The sequence below is a fragment of the Macrotis lagotis genome, chromosome 1 (genome assembly GCF_037893015.1).
Source record: "Macrotis lagotis isolate mMagLag1 chromosome 1, bilby.v1.9.chrom.fasta, whole genome shotgun sequence".
Classification (NCBI taxonomy): Eukaryota; Metazoa; Chordata; class Mammalia; order Peramelemorphia; family Peramelidae; genus Macrotis; species Macrotis lagotis.
In genome coordinates this window covers 698,810,049-698,829,032 of record NC_133658.1, presented here as the reverse complement: position 1 = coordinate 698,829,032, position 18,984 = coordinate 698,810,049, and the positions used below count along the sequence as shown (strand labels likewise).

The window sequence follows — 18,984 nt, the reverse complement described above, 5'->3', positions numbered from 1 at the left end:
TCTATCTGTCATTAAAGTTAAACACTGATACAGTTCTCTTGAATATTCTCATATTAATAGATGAAAATGGAAGGGGAGAAGAAAATGAATAGAGTTAACTGAGAGAGGATGTGAGGTACTCTGATCTGTTTTGTGAAAGTAATCAGTAAGACAGTGAAATGAAAAAGCACTTATTAATTACCACGAACTGCATCTTTGATATTTTAGGGATTTATTTTTGTTTTGTTTCTTGCAAGGCAATGGAATTAAGTGACTTGTCTAAAGTCACTCAGGTAGATTATTATTAAGTGTCTGAGGCTGGGTTTGAATTTATGTCCTCCTGACTCCAGGACCGGTGCTCTATCTACTGTGCCACCTTAGCTGCCCTAATTTAAGAGATTTTTAATGTCCCCAGTTACTCTTGAATTTGGAGGTAAAATGAGCCTTTATGCATATACCCCCCAAAAAAATTCTCAGTCCCCCAAACCTTCATTTTTCATAATGACACTAACTGTACCGTTTTGCTGAATCTTCCTTCAACTAAGCATATTTTATTATAACACTTGGCTGACCTATTCTGCCAACAGAATCTATAATCTAGGGTTTCCATGACAAAAGAAACTTTAATGTAGGATCTTATTTAAAGCTTATATAATTTTAAATTTCCTTTTGTAGATTGAACCAAGTTTATAAAAAAAAACAAATTGAACACTGAGATAATATGAACAGTATCTCTCCCGCATTCTTCCCACCTGTCAGGTTTCCCCTTGCCATATGCCCTTTTCTCATGTGGCTATTACAACGTGTCAACTATGAACCAGTAAAAGAGTTTATTTAAAGCACAACTTCCTGAAGAGGAAATTCATTTTTCTGGATCCCTTTCTGCTTCTCTGTTGCAATATGTCTCCAGATATCACATTTCTAAAAAACTAGAAATATGTTTTTCATCTTGTCTTTAAGTCAGCTCAGTATTATTTCACCATTTAAGTGGTTCAATAATATAACTTATTATAAACTGGTAAATTAATACTATTTTACTTAAGGAAAGTCTAGAGCAAGAGTTTTTAATATGGGGTCCATTGATGTCCAAGTTGTCAGTGGATAATCACTGGTATACCAAAACTAGTTACCTCTTTATTTTTTATTAACTTCTAACTGAAACTAAGCATCTTATTCAACTAGGAATATAGGTAATAATACATTATTTTTAGAAGGGGTTCATAGGTATTATTGACCATGAAAATGTTTCATGACACAAAAAGTTTAGGAAACCCTGGAGTATTATTATTATTATTATTATCATTATTATTATTATTTCTTCTAAAGTTCCTTCCAGTCCTGACATTCTTAAACTAGGGGTAGATTTTACATTTATTCTTCCTGTCACTGAAATTCTGAAAAAAAATACATGATGAGGAAAAGGAATTAAAGAAATAGAGGAAAAGAAAAGGTAGAAAAAAGTTAATACACTTGGGAAAAGGCATTTGTTCATACAGCAAACATGTAATGACTGTATACCATTTATAAATAAAAATAACTAATATGTATATTATACTTTAAGGTTTAAAATATACGTTCCTCTCTATATTCTTTGAGGAAAGGAGTACATTTTAAAACTGGGGACAGTAAGACTCAGAAACCTAAACCCCACACCAATGATCACATACTCTTTGAGTCTAAATTTGAACCAGATCTCCTTCAACACTACCATGATGCTTCTTATAAATTGTTTTACTAAATATTGAAGGGAATACAGAGTTGTGAGCAAATAATAAATGATGCATAAAAATCCCTCAAGGTATGCAAAATACAAACATTATTTCATTTGATCCTTACAAGAATTCCATGAAACAGATGTCATTAATATCCTCCTTTTAAAAAATAAGGAAACTGAGGCTGATAAATAACATGACAAGTAGGGGTTACCCAGCTTTAATGTGTCTAACTCTGGATTGAAATGTAGCTCTTTTTAACTCTATTTCCAGTGTTATAATCATTATCTCAAGAAGACTAAGCTCCTGAAGGAGCTTAGAATATGGTTGTTATTTACAAGATAATACTTATAAACAAAGATAGGTATTTTATTTTATAACATTTTACTTTTCAAAAATACCTTTATATAATTATTTATTTTGATACTCACATGAAACCTATGAAATAAAATGAGTAGGCATTTTTATCCCAATTTTACAAAGGAAATAAGTGAGACTAAAGGGAGCTAAGTAACTTTAAGGACTCCCAGTTAAGGAAGAATTTTACCTTCCCACTGTTGGAAATCCTTTTCATTTTTGTTACTCTATTTGAAGTCAAATGAATCATGGATTCATTTGGGTTACAAAAACATTCAACTTTTAAAAATACAAACACATCGAGGAAATTTCTCACTCATAACTTAAATGAGAATAGTTTAGTTCAGGACATGTTCCTTCCAATGCCTAATTTTAAGATAGCTAAGGCACCAAGAGTTCTGGTAGAAAATAGAAGAAAAGAAAATTTTGTATAATATTCTCTGTAGTATTGTCCTAGGTAAGGGACCAAAGTATGTGGGTGTATTTGTGTGTGTGTGTGTGTGTGTGTGTGTGTGTGTGTGTGTGTGTGTATGCACATTGGGGTTGGGGAGAGGAAAATTTCAGTTTGATAATAGAGGAAAATTGAAGAGCAGAGGGGGACCCTATATTTATTTTTTTTAGGTTTTTGCAAGGCAAATGGGGTTAAGTGGCTTGTCCAAGGCCACACAGCTAGGTAATTATTAAGTGTCTGAGGCTAGATTTGAACTCAGGTACTCCTGACTCCAGTGCTGGTGCTTTATCCACTGCGCCACCTAGCTGCCCCGAGACCCTATAATTAGAAAACAGAAATATACAAAGAAGAGAGAAGGGAACAAAAAAAAAGGAATCTTAGACCTGGAAGAGACATCATTGTTTATTTAGGTCCATCTACACCTAAGTAGGAAATCCCTTTATAAATAGTTTCTAAGTTCTCATTCAGTTTCCTGGATAGTAATGAAGACTTCATTGTCTACATCAAGGAAACTCATTCCATTGAGATAGCTCTAATTGTCTCTAGGAAGTCTCTTGGAAAGTCCTTTCAACCAATACTTCTATGATTTGATTTCAAGTCACTGCAATAACCTCACTGCCTTCCTCAGGCTATATACTAACTTATCACTATCTTTTTGAAAATGTGCTGCCAAGAATTGAACACAATACCAGAAATATGATCTAACTATGGCATGGGATAATGCAAATGCCGGTTCCCTTGTTCTGGACACTATCCTATTAATGCAGTCCAAGATCACATTAGGTTTATAATGGTCTCTTTAACTTGTTGATTCATGGTTGATTTGCAGTCCACTACAACACCCATATTCTTTTTTCAAATACACACACATATAAATATACGTACATATATGTATGTATATATATATATGTATATATATACATATATATATACATATATATATGTATATATATATATCTCCCTAGGTGCAACCTGAATAGCTACAATATAAAAATGCTTTATATATATTTTCCTTAGCTGCTACCTGATTTGGTGAACCCAGATGTAGGATTTTATTCTTGAGCAGCATATGTAGAAGGATATTTATACAACCATTATCTTGTGGAGTAAGATCAAGTGAAAACAACAGTGTAGGATGCCTATTGACAATGGATGTTGTAATAAGTAGCAGCTGCCAAAAGCAGTGGCAAGCAGACGCTCAAAAATGGCAGGGAGGGGAATATGGCAGCAATGACTAGATTCTGTGCCATGGAAAATTGGCACTGGGTTATCTTTGGTACAAATGCCACATAGGTTGTTGATCCCTCATCTACAACAAGAAAATGTCTCAGTACAGTTTGTGAACTCTATAGTAGCCAATATCTTCAAAAATGCAGATTTAGGTAGCTGAAAATATGTCCTCAAAGGTTTTAAAGACTTTTAGTCTTTAATAAAATTGAAGATTACTTGACTCAAGATTGGGAAGAGAGAAAGGGAAGGATAAATGAGAAAGTGTGAAAATTTTTCAAGAAGAATATACTCTAGGGGAAGCTAGGTGATGCAGTGGATAGAGCACTGGCCCTGGGGGTCAGGAGGACCTGAGTTCAAATCTGACCTCCTCAGACTCTTGATAATTGCATAGCTGTGTGACCTTGGGCTAGTCACCTAACCCCATTGCCTTGCAAAAAATCCAAATACATATATATTTAACACTCTTTTTTGTTACTTTTCCCTTAAATGATGACTCTGATAGTATAGGGGCATTGCCAGTGTGGTACTACTATATCACTGAGGAAGATGAGCAAATTGTCCATGGGCAAGAAACAGACTTGATGGGGCGGCTAGGGCATAGTGGATAAAGCACCGACCTTAGAGTCAGGAGTACCTAGGTTCAAATTTGGTCTCAAACACTTAATAATTACCTAGCTGTGTGGCCTTGGGCAAGCCACTGAACCCCATTTGCCTTGCAAAAACCTAAAAAATAAAGAAACAGACTTGAACCCAAGTCTTTATTCCAAGACTGGCTCTATCTCCATCATGCCATGCTGCCTCTTATCTTGAAAAGAATATGTGCTTAACTGTGTTTTTAAATCAGTTGTTTTGTGATCTTGAGCAATCACCTGAACCTCAAATTCCGCATTTATGAAATGGAGATAATACACTACATACTTCATGGACTTATGCTGAGGAAAATATTCTGCAAACTGTCAAACTGTAGACTAACATAAATGTGACCTATTAATATATCACTGTATAAAGAGGAGCTATTATAATCTTATCTTTATCTATGATAATAATGATAATAACTAGAACTTATATAGTACTTTAAACTTGCTAAACACTTATAAACTTACCCAGAAGCCATCAACAGAGAATATACTGAATTATCTTTCTAAATTATTACATAATAGAAGAATTATAGGTTTTGATAGAAAATGCTGGTAATGCAAAATGATGATAGATTTGTACTGATTCATCCATATATTAGAAAACTGGCTTATGGGTGACATGCATTCAATCTCCTTGTCATGCAACATAGTAATTTCAGTTGGTCTACCAAGGGATGGTCCACTATCTACATTGTTGGATTCCTTAACTAATCAACTGAAATGACCTGACAAGATAATTATATTAACATCATTGTGACAAAAACAGCACTGATAATAACATAGTCTTCTGCATGCATATGAGTGAGACTAGGGATGGGGCCCATAGGATATATTATCATTTGAAATTCTCTTTGATTAACTGCCAGTACAATTAACAAGTTGAAACTCAACTCTACCTGATTCATTGGTTCAGCACGATTTATTACTAGCAGTTTTATTCTAGTTCTTTTAAACTACGTGAACAAATACACTCAGGAACATACCTAATAATGATCAAGAACTTAATCTTGATTCAATGTATGATACAGGTCACTAAAGTAATTGCTTACTTGTGGGAGATGGGAGGAATAAAGATTAAAGGAATACTCAACATCCAAGATGAATCTTTTAGTTGGCTATATTACCTTGTGGCTCAAATCTATATGATGAACAATGTGCTAAGGTGTTAAGAAGGAATCTCTATTAGGCCTATGTATTTTTAAATTTAACATTTATTATATTTCTCAAATAACAAATGTTTATTTTCTTTCCTTTCCATTTTCCTTTTCTTAGCTGAAAAAAAAGAAAAAGAAAACCCTTTTAACAAATATGCAGAAGGGGTGGCTAGGTGGTGCAGTGGATAAAGCACCGGCTCTGGAGTCAGGAGTACCTGGGTTCAAATCTGGTCTCAGACACTTAATAATTACCTAGCTGTGTGGCCTTGGACAAGCCACTTAACCCCGTTTGCCTTACAAAAAAAAACTAAAAAAAACCCAAATATGCAGAGATATGCAAAACATATTCCCTCTTGGCCATTGACCTCAAGTGGATGTCTTCTTCATTTTGAGGGCTTCATCTATAATTATGGTTTTTCATTGCATTGATCAAGGTTCTTGGATCTTTTAGAGTTTTTATATAAAAGTTTTTTTATATAATGTTTTTATATAAAGTCTTTTCCTGGCTTCTCCTCACTTCTTTCATCATTGGTTCATTTAGGACTTTCAATAGCAAGTGACTTGTCTGGGAGCCTTAGAAGCATATTCTCTAGACACACAAATTCCATAATAGGTAGTGTACCTGGACCTGCAGGTGAGGACTTTCTGGTCTCTCAGAGAAGTCTCTGTATTGCATTTTAGTTTCTCTCTTTGATTATAGAAATTCCACAACAATAAGCTTGCCTATACCCTGGAACCAACCCCAACACTTCCTACCCCATTTCCAACTACACACTGCTTTCTGATGCCTTGGAATTAATTCCTCTACTCCTAGGCAGAACCTCAATGGACTATGATAAGCTACCCAAAGATTTGTTAATGAATAACAAACTTCCACCTTGTCATACCCTTCCTATCCTAGTGTCCCTGAATCCTTGGCCCTCCTTATACAAAATCTGTACTCCATTCTCCACTGACTATTCTTTTATTCCCATACCCCTCAACCCACCCTATTACCACCCCCCTTTTTTACCCACTCATTTTTTATGCTATGCTCTCTGGAATTCCTGCTCCATAGCAACCAATTAGCTTTCATCTTCAAACTTTCCTTTTCCTTGATTAAACCAACTGAGACACAACTTGTTCATGATGACATCTCTCAAGTCTTTTGCCCCTTTATCTTATTGAAGAATTTTCTCTGCTAAGCCTCAATTCTAGATTATTTCCACCATCTGCTGCCTTCATTCCTACACTTGCATGACTAAAAAAAAGTTGGAGAAAAGAATGAATTTGTGCTTATTGGGTCCCCCACAATTTTATGTTACATAATCTCAAGTGAGTTTAGTGCAGCAAGGAATTTTTTCATTTTTCTTATTCTTATTAATTCTTATTAATGTTCCACTTATCTACTCATTTACTATGAGCTCCTTTTTCTCCTCTTCTTTTCACCTCACATCACAAATATGCTTTATGCCACTTTCTCCTTCATTCCTGTTTCATATTAAGAACTAACCCAAGAAAAGTTACACTATATGCCCAATAATCCTGTTTTATTCCATCTTCTCTTTTAGATTGTCTCCTCTAGCATCTTTCCTCTCAATTATTTTTACCTTACCTCTGATTTCTGTTTGCTTCTCTACTGTCTACAAACATGCCTACATCTCTATCCTCAAAAAAACCACCTCATATGTTCCATCAATTTTCTGGTAGTTATCATTCTATAATTCTCCCTTTTCTAAGTTGTTCCTAGAGAAGGCTCTCTTTCATTGATTTTTTTCCTCTTTCTTTCTTCTCATTCCCTGTTTAATTCCCCACATATACAACATTCAATTGAAATTGCTTTCTCCAAAGATATTAATTAATTAATTGTCATATCAAATGGTCTCTTCTTAATCTACATCCTTCTTGATTTCTCTATAATCTGCAGATCTGTCAGTCATGTTCTCCTGGATACTTCCTTTTTTTTGGATTTTTATGATACTTCTCTCATTTGGTTCTCTCCCCATCTCTTTGACTTTCCAGTTTTCTTGGCTGTCATGCCTGTTAATGGTGAGTTTACCCCAAGGCCCTCTTCTCTTTACATGTTGATCTCATGTAGGTCCTGTAGATTCAACTATCATCTCTATGCCAATGACTCTCACATTTATTTGTTCAGTTCTAATTTCTCTCTTTACCTGTAGTCTTGTAGATACAGCTGCCTATTGGACACTTTAAAGTGGATATCTCATAGACATCTCAAACTCAAGATGTTCTAAATTGAAGTCCATCATTCCCATAAACCCTCCCATATTCTTCATTTTTTTTATATTACTATAGAAGGTACCACTATCCATAGGCTCACAACTTTGCATGGTAATTCAAATAGGTTCACAAGCTTAGGTGGCATCCTTGAGTCTTCATTTTCTTTCAACTACAATATCCAAATCTGTTGTCAATTCCTGTTTCTATCTTCATGACACCATTTTTATAACTTTTTTCCAACAAAGTTTTTACTTTATTTTTCCATGTCCAAAGATATTTTTCAACATCCATCCCTTTGCAAGCTTCAGAGTTCCACATCTCTCTATCACCCTCTTTTTTCTCCTCCCTCCCCATGGCAGAAAACAAGAGGCTGCACATGAACAATTGCTTCACAATACCTCTTATATTCAGCCCATTCTCTCTTCTCACACTACCAATCTGGTTCAAGTTCTTGTCACCTCATACCTGAATTAACATAATAGTCATCTACCCGCCTGGGTTCTTTGCCCTGTGGTCTTTTCTCCATTCACCTTTACAATAGATTTTCCTAAAATGCAAGTTTGACCATTTTATACCCTATTTTCAATCAATAATAAGGTTTCCCAATTGTCTTCAGCATCAAATATAAAATCATATTTACTTTTTATATCTCTTTATAACCTATTCTCTTCCCAATTTTTTGTTTTTCTTATATCTTTTTTTCTCCCCCCTACTATGACTGTGATGAGATTTTAACTCAAGACCTCTACTTCAAGAGCCAATAGAGATAGAATAATACTTTGTTCTAAGATCAGTTCTATTTCTGGCTTTGAATAGAGACTAAAAAAAGTTGAAAACTTTGTTATTTAAAGTTATCTGTGATTCAGACAATGGCTTCTTTGCCATTCCTCAAGGTAAACATTTCATGCACTTACTTCAGTCATTTTCATTTCTGTTCATATATTTAGAATATTCTTCCTCCTCATAACCACATCTTGGCTTCATTGCTTTTTCTTTGAGTTTCAGCCAAAATCCCACTTTCTGCAAAATGTCTTGCCTAATTTCCCTTAACATTAGTGCTTTCCTTCTGTTGCTGTTTAATTGTTTCAGTTCTGGCTAACTCTTCATGACTCCATTTGGGGTTTTCTTGGCAAAGATACTAGATACTTTGCCATTTCCTTCTCTATTCATTTTGTAGATGAGCAACTGAGGCAAACAGGAGTAAGTGACTTGCCCAGGTTCACAAAGCTAGTAAGTGTCTGAGATCATATTTGAATTCAGGTAAATGAGTTTTCTTTATTCCAGGCCCAGCATTCTGTACAACCTGGTACCACAAATCTCTTTTGTTAGTTATTTCTACTTTGTCTGATACACACACACACACACACACACACACACACACACACACACACACACACACATTGTTCAAACACAGATGTCATATGCCCTATTAGATGGAAAGCTCATTGAAAGCAAGGGCTGTCTTAATTTTTTATCCCCAAACTTATCAAAGTTTTTGGCCATGGTAAATATTCAATAAATATCTGTTGATCCTCTGACTTCCAAGGTAGCTTGACACTGTTTTTTTGTCATTTTTACAGTGCAATAATATTCTATTATATTGATATGCCTTAGTTGGTGGACATCCTCTTAGTTTCAAGTTTTTTTCTATAGAAATTATACAATTTCCTTTTTCTTTATTATCTTTGGAATATATTTCTATGGTCCCTAGGATACATTTCTAGTGTCCCTGTGTCAAAAGGTAGCATAGTTTAGTTATTTTTTTTGGGGGGGGGGGAGAATATTTCTAAGCTGCTTTCCAGAATAATTAGAGCAATTCATGGTCCTACCAAAATATATGTGTATATTATGTTTGTATTTCAAAATATCTCCTGTTTTAGGACAAACACAAAAGTTTGGGAATTTACTCATTCTGTTCTATGTTCACAATCAACAACATTCCAACTTAACTATTTTTTTTATCCTCTCTTGAAGTATTTCTTTGAGGATTTTCACCAAGAAGTGTTACTTTGTTCTCCAATTACTGGTTCTTACTGTTTTGTACAAACTTATGTCTGAGATCTTTATCTCTTCAAAGAAAAAGAAGGAATGAAGTTTAAGAGACTTGAGAAATAAAGCCACTATATGAATTAGAGTTGTAACAGTGACCTTGAAACACTAATTTTATTGCTTCATTATTCCTCTGTTACATACAAGGAGGCAGGCATGAGTCATGGTGATCATAGGTTAAGATTTAGACAGGACATTAGAGGTCACGTATCTAGTTCAATTCCTTCATTTTCCAGACATGGCAAATAATAATATTTTCCCTTTGATTTTGAAGATGGCCATGCTGACTAAATTAATGGTGGGTGACTTGTACAGTTATGTCTATTACAGTGAGGGATATGCTGTGCAAGGCATCCTTTTCCCCTGTCTTTTCCAAAACCACCACATGGACTGATTTGATAGGAAACATGACTGTTGGTGATGGTCTAGATGCTGTGATTTTCTCTTAGTCTTTGAATGGTTTCTCTTCCTCTCATATCTCTGAGGTACCTCAGTGCACCATCAATGCCAGGCAAGCACCAGGATGTGATTTCTGGTGATAGAATGTGACAATTTGATATATCCAAACTTATCTCTCAATCGAGTAATTGTCAGTATAGTCTTTCCACTTTCAATCATGCTGCTCCCCATATCCAAAGATTTTGGTTTCCTAGAAGTTGCCTAGAGAGTCATGGGTATAACACCTTTGGATTACTAGTTGACATTTTTATGGTTAGAACTACAATGGTATTTGATCTTTTTCGAACCTCCAACTTTTATTCTTGATTAATGAAAACATTCTTGGCAAATGTTTTCACTCTGGTTCAAGTGCCAGAATTTCACCTCTAGTGGCACAATAACATTGCTCCTGGCTGTCCCTCTTAATCATGGCCCCAATTCTTAAAACCAATAAAATAGAAATGGAGTCAGGTGTGCAAAATTACCCACTCCAGACAAGGAAATTGAGAACAAGAAGGAACTTGGTCAAAGGTCCTAGAATTACTGTGACCATCATGAAAGTTGAACTTAGGTCCTCTATTTCAAGAACCAAGGGAGTTAGAACAATGTTTTATTCTAAGATGAATTCTATTTCTGACTTTGAACAGACACTAGAGAAGTAGGAAACTGTTATTTACAGCTCTCTTTAAAAAGAATTTTTAGACAAAGACAAGATCAAGTTCCACCCACTCAGTGAACCTCATCTTCAGTGACAGTGATTTCTCCTTTTTCTTCACTCCAGTAACAGTAGTCTTTCTAACCTCTCTCCTCTTCCTCTCCTTCTCTTCTTCTTTCTGACTCAGTCTCTGATTGTCTGTCTCTTTCACACACATATACATCATGGATCTATGCTACATTCTGTGCTATTTAACATGTTTACCAAATAACTTGGATGGAAGCATAGAATGTAAGTTTTTCAAATTTCCATGCAGTAAAGGGAATATGTTCGACTTTGCCCTTCCAGCTGGGCTTGCACAGATAATCACTATTTGACCCTAATCCAACATGAAGATCCTTGGAGACCCATGTCTAGACTTTTGTGACTGAGGGACAGGTATTTTGTGATGATAAAAAGATTTTTATTAGCCAAATTGCTGGAAGACTGACTGACTTAGGCATTGCTGGGCTGGAATGGAATATGTATTCATAAATATGGATCTATTTCTATTGGGTCCTTTTCTTTGTTGACTTAGAGTCAGGAGAAGTACTTTGATCTCCTGGTTGGGGAAGGAGTAGTTGGCCACACATCTTACTACTCTGTGCCCATGAGCACACACTGCTTATTTTGTGTTTGTGTGTTTCTTCTTTCCTGATCTTAGATTAATGAATGTTTCAAGATGAAAGTTCTCAAGACAACCTGGTAAGAGTTCAGGAGATTCAGAGATTCCTCAAGAGATCACCAGCAAACTGAGTTTGTTTTAAAGTTGTTGGAGCTAGAATCAGTGTTCACTAAAGGCTGTGGTTTCTAACAGAGGAAACACTGCAGACAAGTATGGAAAGACTGTTTGACCAGAGCCTGGAGGAGGTAGTAATGGTTGCTAGAGAAGTCAATCTTATAATAGCGGAAGTACCAGAAGGTTGAAGAAAGACTATCACCAGAGGACAATAGCAACATTAGAGAAGATAACTCCCTCTGATGAAGAGAACTACAGAATGGAGAAAGGCCCTGATCCTTGGAGTTTAACAGAGAGCTACACTAGAAGAGTTTCATGAAAATTCCATGACAGGAGGAAGGCCCTTTCCAGGATCAAGAGTTGGAAGATTTTACTTTAACTAAAGCTGCTACAGGCAAAAAATAGGACACCTGGGACAATGTATTTCTGAGAGGCAGAGTCTGGATCTAGAAAAAAATCTCAATAGTTAGAATAATAGATTGCATCAAGCAAGCTAGAATTTAACTTAGAGAGATATAATGTTGCATGTTAAATTTCAAAAAGTCAACTTCAAAAATTCAAGACAGTGAGACATGATTAGGTAAAATTTCATATGAAAAGGGATAGCCTCAATGAATGTCAACCACACGACATGGCAATTTGAAAAAAGCTGATGCTAGCCTAGGTTTCATTAAGAAAGGGATAATATTCAGAATGAGGAAAACAATATTTCTGGCTAGCCTATCTTATTTAAGTCATACATGGTATGTCATGCTTTGTTCTGGCTATCTGCACATCTATAATGAATTTATACGGTATCTGTAGATCCATAGTCTTAGGTCAACTAAGAGAGAACTAGAGTACATATCATGGGAGAATTGGATAATAAAATGGGTATGTTTAGAAAAAAGACTTAGGGGGTATATGATAGCTTTCTTTAGATAGTTGGAAAATTTCATTGAGAAGAATTTGACCTTAATTGACCTCAGAGGGCAAAATTAGGATCAATGATGGAAACTAGAGAGACAGATTTTAGAATCAATGTAAGGACCCCCCCCCCCCACACACACACACATACACACAAACTTCCTAATAATTAGAAATTTCCAAAAAATAGGAAGTGGCTATTTTTGCCCCTCAAATGAAGTTTTTAAGTAGGATATAGATGATCACTTTTGGAATAATGTTCAAGGGATTTTTGTTTAGATATGAATTGGACTAGATGGCCTCTGAGATCCTTTTGGGGTTTAGTGTTTACAACCAATGGTGTCTAATTCCAGATAGTCAGATATACCTTCATTCAAACATTGCACATAAATACATTCCAAAGTTGACAGAACTACAGGCATAAATCTGGAATTTTTTTGATTTATAGGGAAATCTTAGCTGGGTTATGTAAAAAATAACACTTTCTTACAATGAATTTCTTTCAAAATAGATTATATATTCTATTTTAGATGTCTTTTTACAGAATCATATTCAACAAATAAATAAAAGCAGGGTAAAAGTAAATCCATCTAATTTTTTTGTAATTCTTTCTCCATAGTAATCATAAGAATGGAAGAGTACAGATTCCTACTGCAAAACTGCTGAAAGAATGATGGGCGAGTTCTACTGTGTACAGTTTTACTGCAATGCACCCAATGCAGCAAATAGATGCAGTAGAGAAGCTGAAATTAAAATCATTTCTTTTCAAAGCTATATCATTCTCTCTCAGCTGAGACCAAGAAGGAAATTTTCCTTCTTCTGCAAAATTTACATTATTATTTTATATCAAGTAGCTACAAGGAAATGTATTTACTCCAGGAAACAGGATAGCCATTTTAGAAACCATAGATAGTCATATTGATCTTTTCTCATTACTTAATAACCAAAGGAATGATATTATTCATGTTAGTGACTATATTAAACAAATAGCTGATTAATTTACTGGACATACAGTTTGAGATGAAAATGAGGTTCATTTTGAAAGTAGAAAATGACTATAAAATCATGAGGTAAAAATAAAATCTACAGAAAATATTACTTGACTTATGGAATAAGGGAACCATAAAAGAGTCAAATTTATAGGTATTAGAAGGGTAATAAGTCCTGATAGGTATTATATTTTTAAATTTTGCACAAGTTAATCATGTTAATATTTTTTTGCAGTTCAAATAACACCTGTCAATTCCTCTAGTTGTGCAATCAAATTCTAGATGGTAAACACAGTAAACTCATTTCCCAGATCTATAATATTACTGCTACAAATTTGTTTGTTACCAACATGGATAAATAAAAATTATAAGCTCCAATCAATCATATAACTATTAACATTTACTGAGGACTTTTCATATTCTCTGTACTTCCCTCAATGTGGCATTCACATTAAAAAATTAGACTTATCAAATAATTTTACCATATAATTAATCCACCCAACATATACTAAATTGCAAGGACTAGAAATATTAAGTTTAAATTGTTTAAAACTCCTACCATTCAAGAAATAGAGGATTTCCTTCTATAGCACCATGTCCTCAGGACTCTAGTGCTTTCTTCATTTTTTATGATAGCTTTCTTTTATAATAAAACAATACATACAACACATTTAGGGTAACCAGTCTTTTAGGTATAAAGAGTACAAAATTTCATTTCTACATTATCAGGGCATCTTAGAGTATAAACCATACATTGGTAGGTAAACTGTAAGCACACAGAATTTTCTGAATCAACTTGTTTCAGTTATCTCAGAAATTTTGTGTTTATACTGATTTTTTTTTAAAAATTCGATTCTGTAGGAAAGATGGCTTCATCTTCGCCAAAATAGAATAATATATCCTATTGAGGTCAGAGAAGGTTTTATGGAATAGTAGGGACTTGATTTAGTTCTTTTAGGATGTATAAGAAGAAGAAAAAAGAAAGGGATATTACACAACATTACAGGTGCATTTATTAAACACATATTATATACCAAGCTTAATTATGTTTCTTTCAGTTGTTCATCTGTAAAATGAACTGGAGATGGAAATGGCAAACCACTTCAGTATCTTTGCCAAGAAAATTCCAAATGGGATCATGAAGAATTGGATATAACTGAAACAACTGAACAATAACAAAAGTGTGCCAGCACTTTACAAATATCTCATTGGATTCTCATGACAACCCTGGGAGGCAGGTATTATGATTAGTCACATTTTACAGTTGAGGAAATGAGACAGAAAGAAATTAAGTGACAGGGTTACAAATAGTGTTGGTGCCTAGACTTGAACTCAGGTTTTCCTGAAGTTTAATGCTTTATCCACAGCACCACTTAGCTACCTCTTTCCAGGTGGTGGGAACAGTATGTCCCAAGAACAAAGAAAGGGCATGGTATCTTTGAGTGAGTTCTAGCTGCCAGAGTAAAATGTAGTGTTTGTGCTGAGAAGTGAAGTATAAAACTGGGTGGATGAATAGGATGGAGCCAGGTTACAAGGACCATGAAAGCCAGGTAAAATAAACAATAGGTATTTTACTGAAGAGGATGAGATTATGGAAGTGCTATTTAGGTTACATTATTAGCATTTGGTGGTAGGGAAAGCAAGAATTAAGGAGGTCAGATAAGAATCCATTTAAATATTCCAGTTTGGGGGGGGAGTGGTGAGGGCTTAGATTAGTTAAGATAATGAAATACAAGGGAAATATAGAATAAATTTTGTAAAGAGAGACCTGATAGTTTATGAAGTTATTATTTAGAATTGTCTTTATTTTAAATATTCACTTATTTGATAACAAAATGTGGCTTTCATTAACTATTATGAAGACCTAGCAAAGGAAATAGAGAAACATTGGCCAAATATATAGGAGGAGAATGAAGAGAGACAGGTATCCTGAAACCTAGAGAGAAGAGAGAGTATCAAGGAAGAGAAATTGTTAAAAGCATTGGAAAGGTCATGTAGATTGAGGATCAATAAAAGGCCGTTGTATCTGGCAAATAAAGGATTTTAGGTTTATCTCCTCCAGCACTCAAGATTTCATTTTTTACAGCTAGGTGACACAGTAGTTAGAGTGTTGGCCCCATTGTCAGGATAAACAGTTCAAATCCAACTTCAGAAACTTAATGTGAGACTCTAAGCAAGTTACTTAGCCTCTGTCTGCCTCAATTTTCTCAACTGTTAAAAGATGGTAAAAACAGCAGTTACCTTGCAGAGAGATTGTGAGGATCATATGAATTAACATTTGTAAAGTGCTTAGCACATAGATATATGCTTAGCACCTCTCTCCCTTTACAGTTTCTATCATTTGCTAAGTCAAGAGTAATTCTTATTCTTAGTATTCTTAGTGGTATAGTGGATAAATTCATTTCCAATATGAATTTGTTTTTATTAAATGAATATTTCACTGATAATCCATTAATAAAATAAATTCTGTGAGTTACCCATTGGTAATTTCTGAAGGTGGATAACAATGATTGCTATTCATATATAAACCCTTATATAGAAGGTAAGTTCCATGATGGTAGTTTCTATTTCATTTTTATCTTTAAATCCTCTGAGTATAGCACAGAACTTGGCATGTAGCAGCAGGTTAATGAATGCTAATAGAGTGATTGGAATACTTAAAACCAGACCTCCTTTGAGACTGTACTTATTCAAAGAGTCTTAACTCCTTTATTAAAAAAAGAACCAGCATCACAAATACTATTGATTTATCTCTTTGTTTAGGTTCTATCTAGTTTCACCACAGTACCACAGTGCAAAAGTGGCCACAGTAATCTAATCAATCTATTCACTGAATTCCAAGGACTACTTTTGACCCTTGTCCATTATGCTTCTATTAATGACACTTAGTACTATGTGCTCCCTTAGGCTGTGTCAGTATATAAAGCATTTGTTTGTTGTACTGCCTTTAGTCAAGTGAAATCACGTACACATGTATATTTTGCTATGTTCCACCAGAATCAAGAGATAGTATGGTTTAGAGAATATAGAGGTACCCTTATATTCAGGAAGATCTAGACTGAAGTCTGGTCTCGATAAATATTGGCTGCATGATCCTGGGTAAATCACTTAACATCTCAGTGACTGGAAAATCTCTATGTAGAGAAAGTGCCAACATAAGTTAGGAGAGGTTATGGTTTCCAACATTGTCAAATATATTACCTATAAAATATATTTACAATATTCTGAATATATCAATGAGATCTCTTGACAAAAGTATTTTAAAATTCATGATTGATTTATATAGCTATGCTTCTCTAGATATTCATCCAGGACGCCACTGAACTGAATTTAGGAAAAACCTGAGTTCAAATTTGGTCTCATACATTAAATGTATCATCTTGAGCAAGTCATTTAGCCCCATCTGTCTCAGTTTCCACAGCTGTAAAAGAGGGTTAAAAATAATACCTATCTCTTAGGGTTATATCTGTAAAGCAATTTGCAAATTTTAAAGAAATATATGTGCTAATTAATATTAGTTTTTCTTATTATTATTAATCTTCTTTAAGCTTCTTATAATTTTCTGAATCTAATCTCCTGTGATGTAAGAAAAAGTAAATTTTTAAAAGTTGAAAAGAACATATATTTAGTATTAATAAAGGTTTGGATTTAGTATTGTCTAAATAATTAATTTTGGTCATTTGTAAGCCTACAACCTAAATTCAAAATTGGCTTGAATATTTCACTGATAATCCATTAATAAAAAAAAAAACTTCTGTGAGTTACCCATTGGTAATTTCTGAAGGTGGATAACAATTATTGCTATTCATATATAAACCTTTATATGGAAGGTAAGGTTCCATGATGGTAGTTTCTGTTTCATTTTTATCTTTAAATCCTTTGAGTATAGCACAAAACTTGTCATGTAGCAGCAGGTTAATGAATGCTAATAGGGTGATTGGAATACTTAAAACCAGACTTGAATTTTCATTAGCATTTAAGGGGAATGCTCATTAATTTTTTTTTAAATTAAAAAAACTGGATTGGATTAGATATATCATATTGATGAGTTGTTGGTATGGTGAGCATTTGTTCAAAATCTGATCTTGGAATTAGGTTCATTTTTCAGTGTATTTGTAATTTCTTGAAAGAAAAATAAAGTTTAAAAACTGCATCTTAGAAATAATTAACTTTATAAAATGAATATTATTTTTCAATCATAAGCAAAGATGGTTTTCAGCAACCAATTTTGGTAAGACTTTGAGTTTCACATTTTTTTATTTTTTTATTATTATTTTTTTGCTAGGCAATGGGGTTAAGTGGCTTGCCCAAGGCCACACAGCTAGGTAATTATTAAGTGTCTGAGACTGAATTTGAATCCAGGTACTCCTGATTCCAGGGCCAGTGCTTTATCCACTACGCCACCTAGCGGCCCCTGAGTTTCACATTTTTCTCCCTTCCTCCCTTCCTCCCTTTCTTCACCCTCTCCCTGACAGATGGCAATTAGAAATAATTTATATTCCTTGAATTCACATTTAAGAAATATCTTGCTCCTTTCCCCACCTCAGTTATCAGATATAAAACAATACAATGGCTATCAGAATTAGGTGTATAATAAATATTTGTTGGTTAAATTGAATTGGAAGGCTGATATAACTCTATCCAATAATGTAAAATGAACTTTGAACATTCAGACCATTTTTAAACAATCAAACTAATTGTCAATCTGCTTTTAAATAATTTATTCTTATGTGAATCCTTTAACCTGCAAAATCAGACTTCTTTCAAAAAAAATTTCCTATGATTTCTTAGTCAAGAAAATAAAAATTTCAGACTTGCCTTTGTGTTACATTGTATGCAATGACTTTTTGCTCTGCCCTTCACCCCCCAAAAGCAACTAGAATCTCAGTTGTTATTGTTCTCATACAGGAATTAGAAAACTGTTTGGCTTCCATCCATGGGAATGCCAAATGGCAAGTGTTTGTCTTGAAAAATTCTAGCAGGACCATATTAATTTCTGCATTAAGATGACTATTTTACTTAATAAATAAATTCATTTTAAAAATTAAGATTCTAGAATTTTCCTGCATATTTGGGGAGATATTAGCCAGAGGATATATGGAAAATAAACATATATGAACCTAATTAAGTCCTTAACAAACACAAAAGATTTAAATTACTATGTCATAACTAATAAAAATAGAAAATGGTAAATCTTCAAGTTGCATTTAAGTGATTTGAGATTATCATATCCTACAAGAAGCCTCAATTTCTTCCTCTGCAAAAAAGGGTTTTAGGATAGATAAGCTTTAAAAGGAACTTTAAATTATAGGATTTGTGATTTACATATGTATATTATAAGTTAAAGACTTAAAAATTCATATATCACATAACTTATTCTATTAAATAACTCAAATTTGATTATTCATAATGAAGTATATATATCTGA

At 34.1% G+C, this 18,984-nt stretch overlaps 1 protein-coding gene and 1 pseudogene across 1 annotated transcript in view; both read right to left on the bottom strand.

Annotated features, from left to right (window-relative positions):
* The window catches only part of LOC141507809 (sodium channel protein type 1 subunit alpha-like), a 226,923-nt gene that overhangs the window by 151,118 nt on the left and 56,821 nt on the right, over nucleotides 1–18,984 (bottom strand). The window lies entirely within an intron of this gene.
* Nucleotides 10,421–10,724, bottom strand: LOC141510318 (18S ribosomal RNA; annotated as a pseudogene).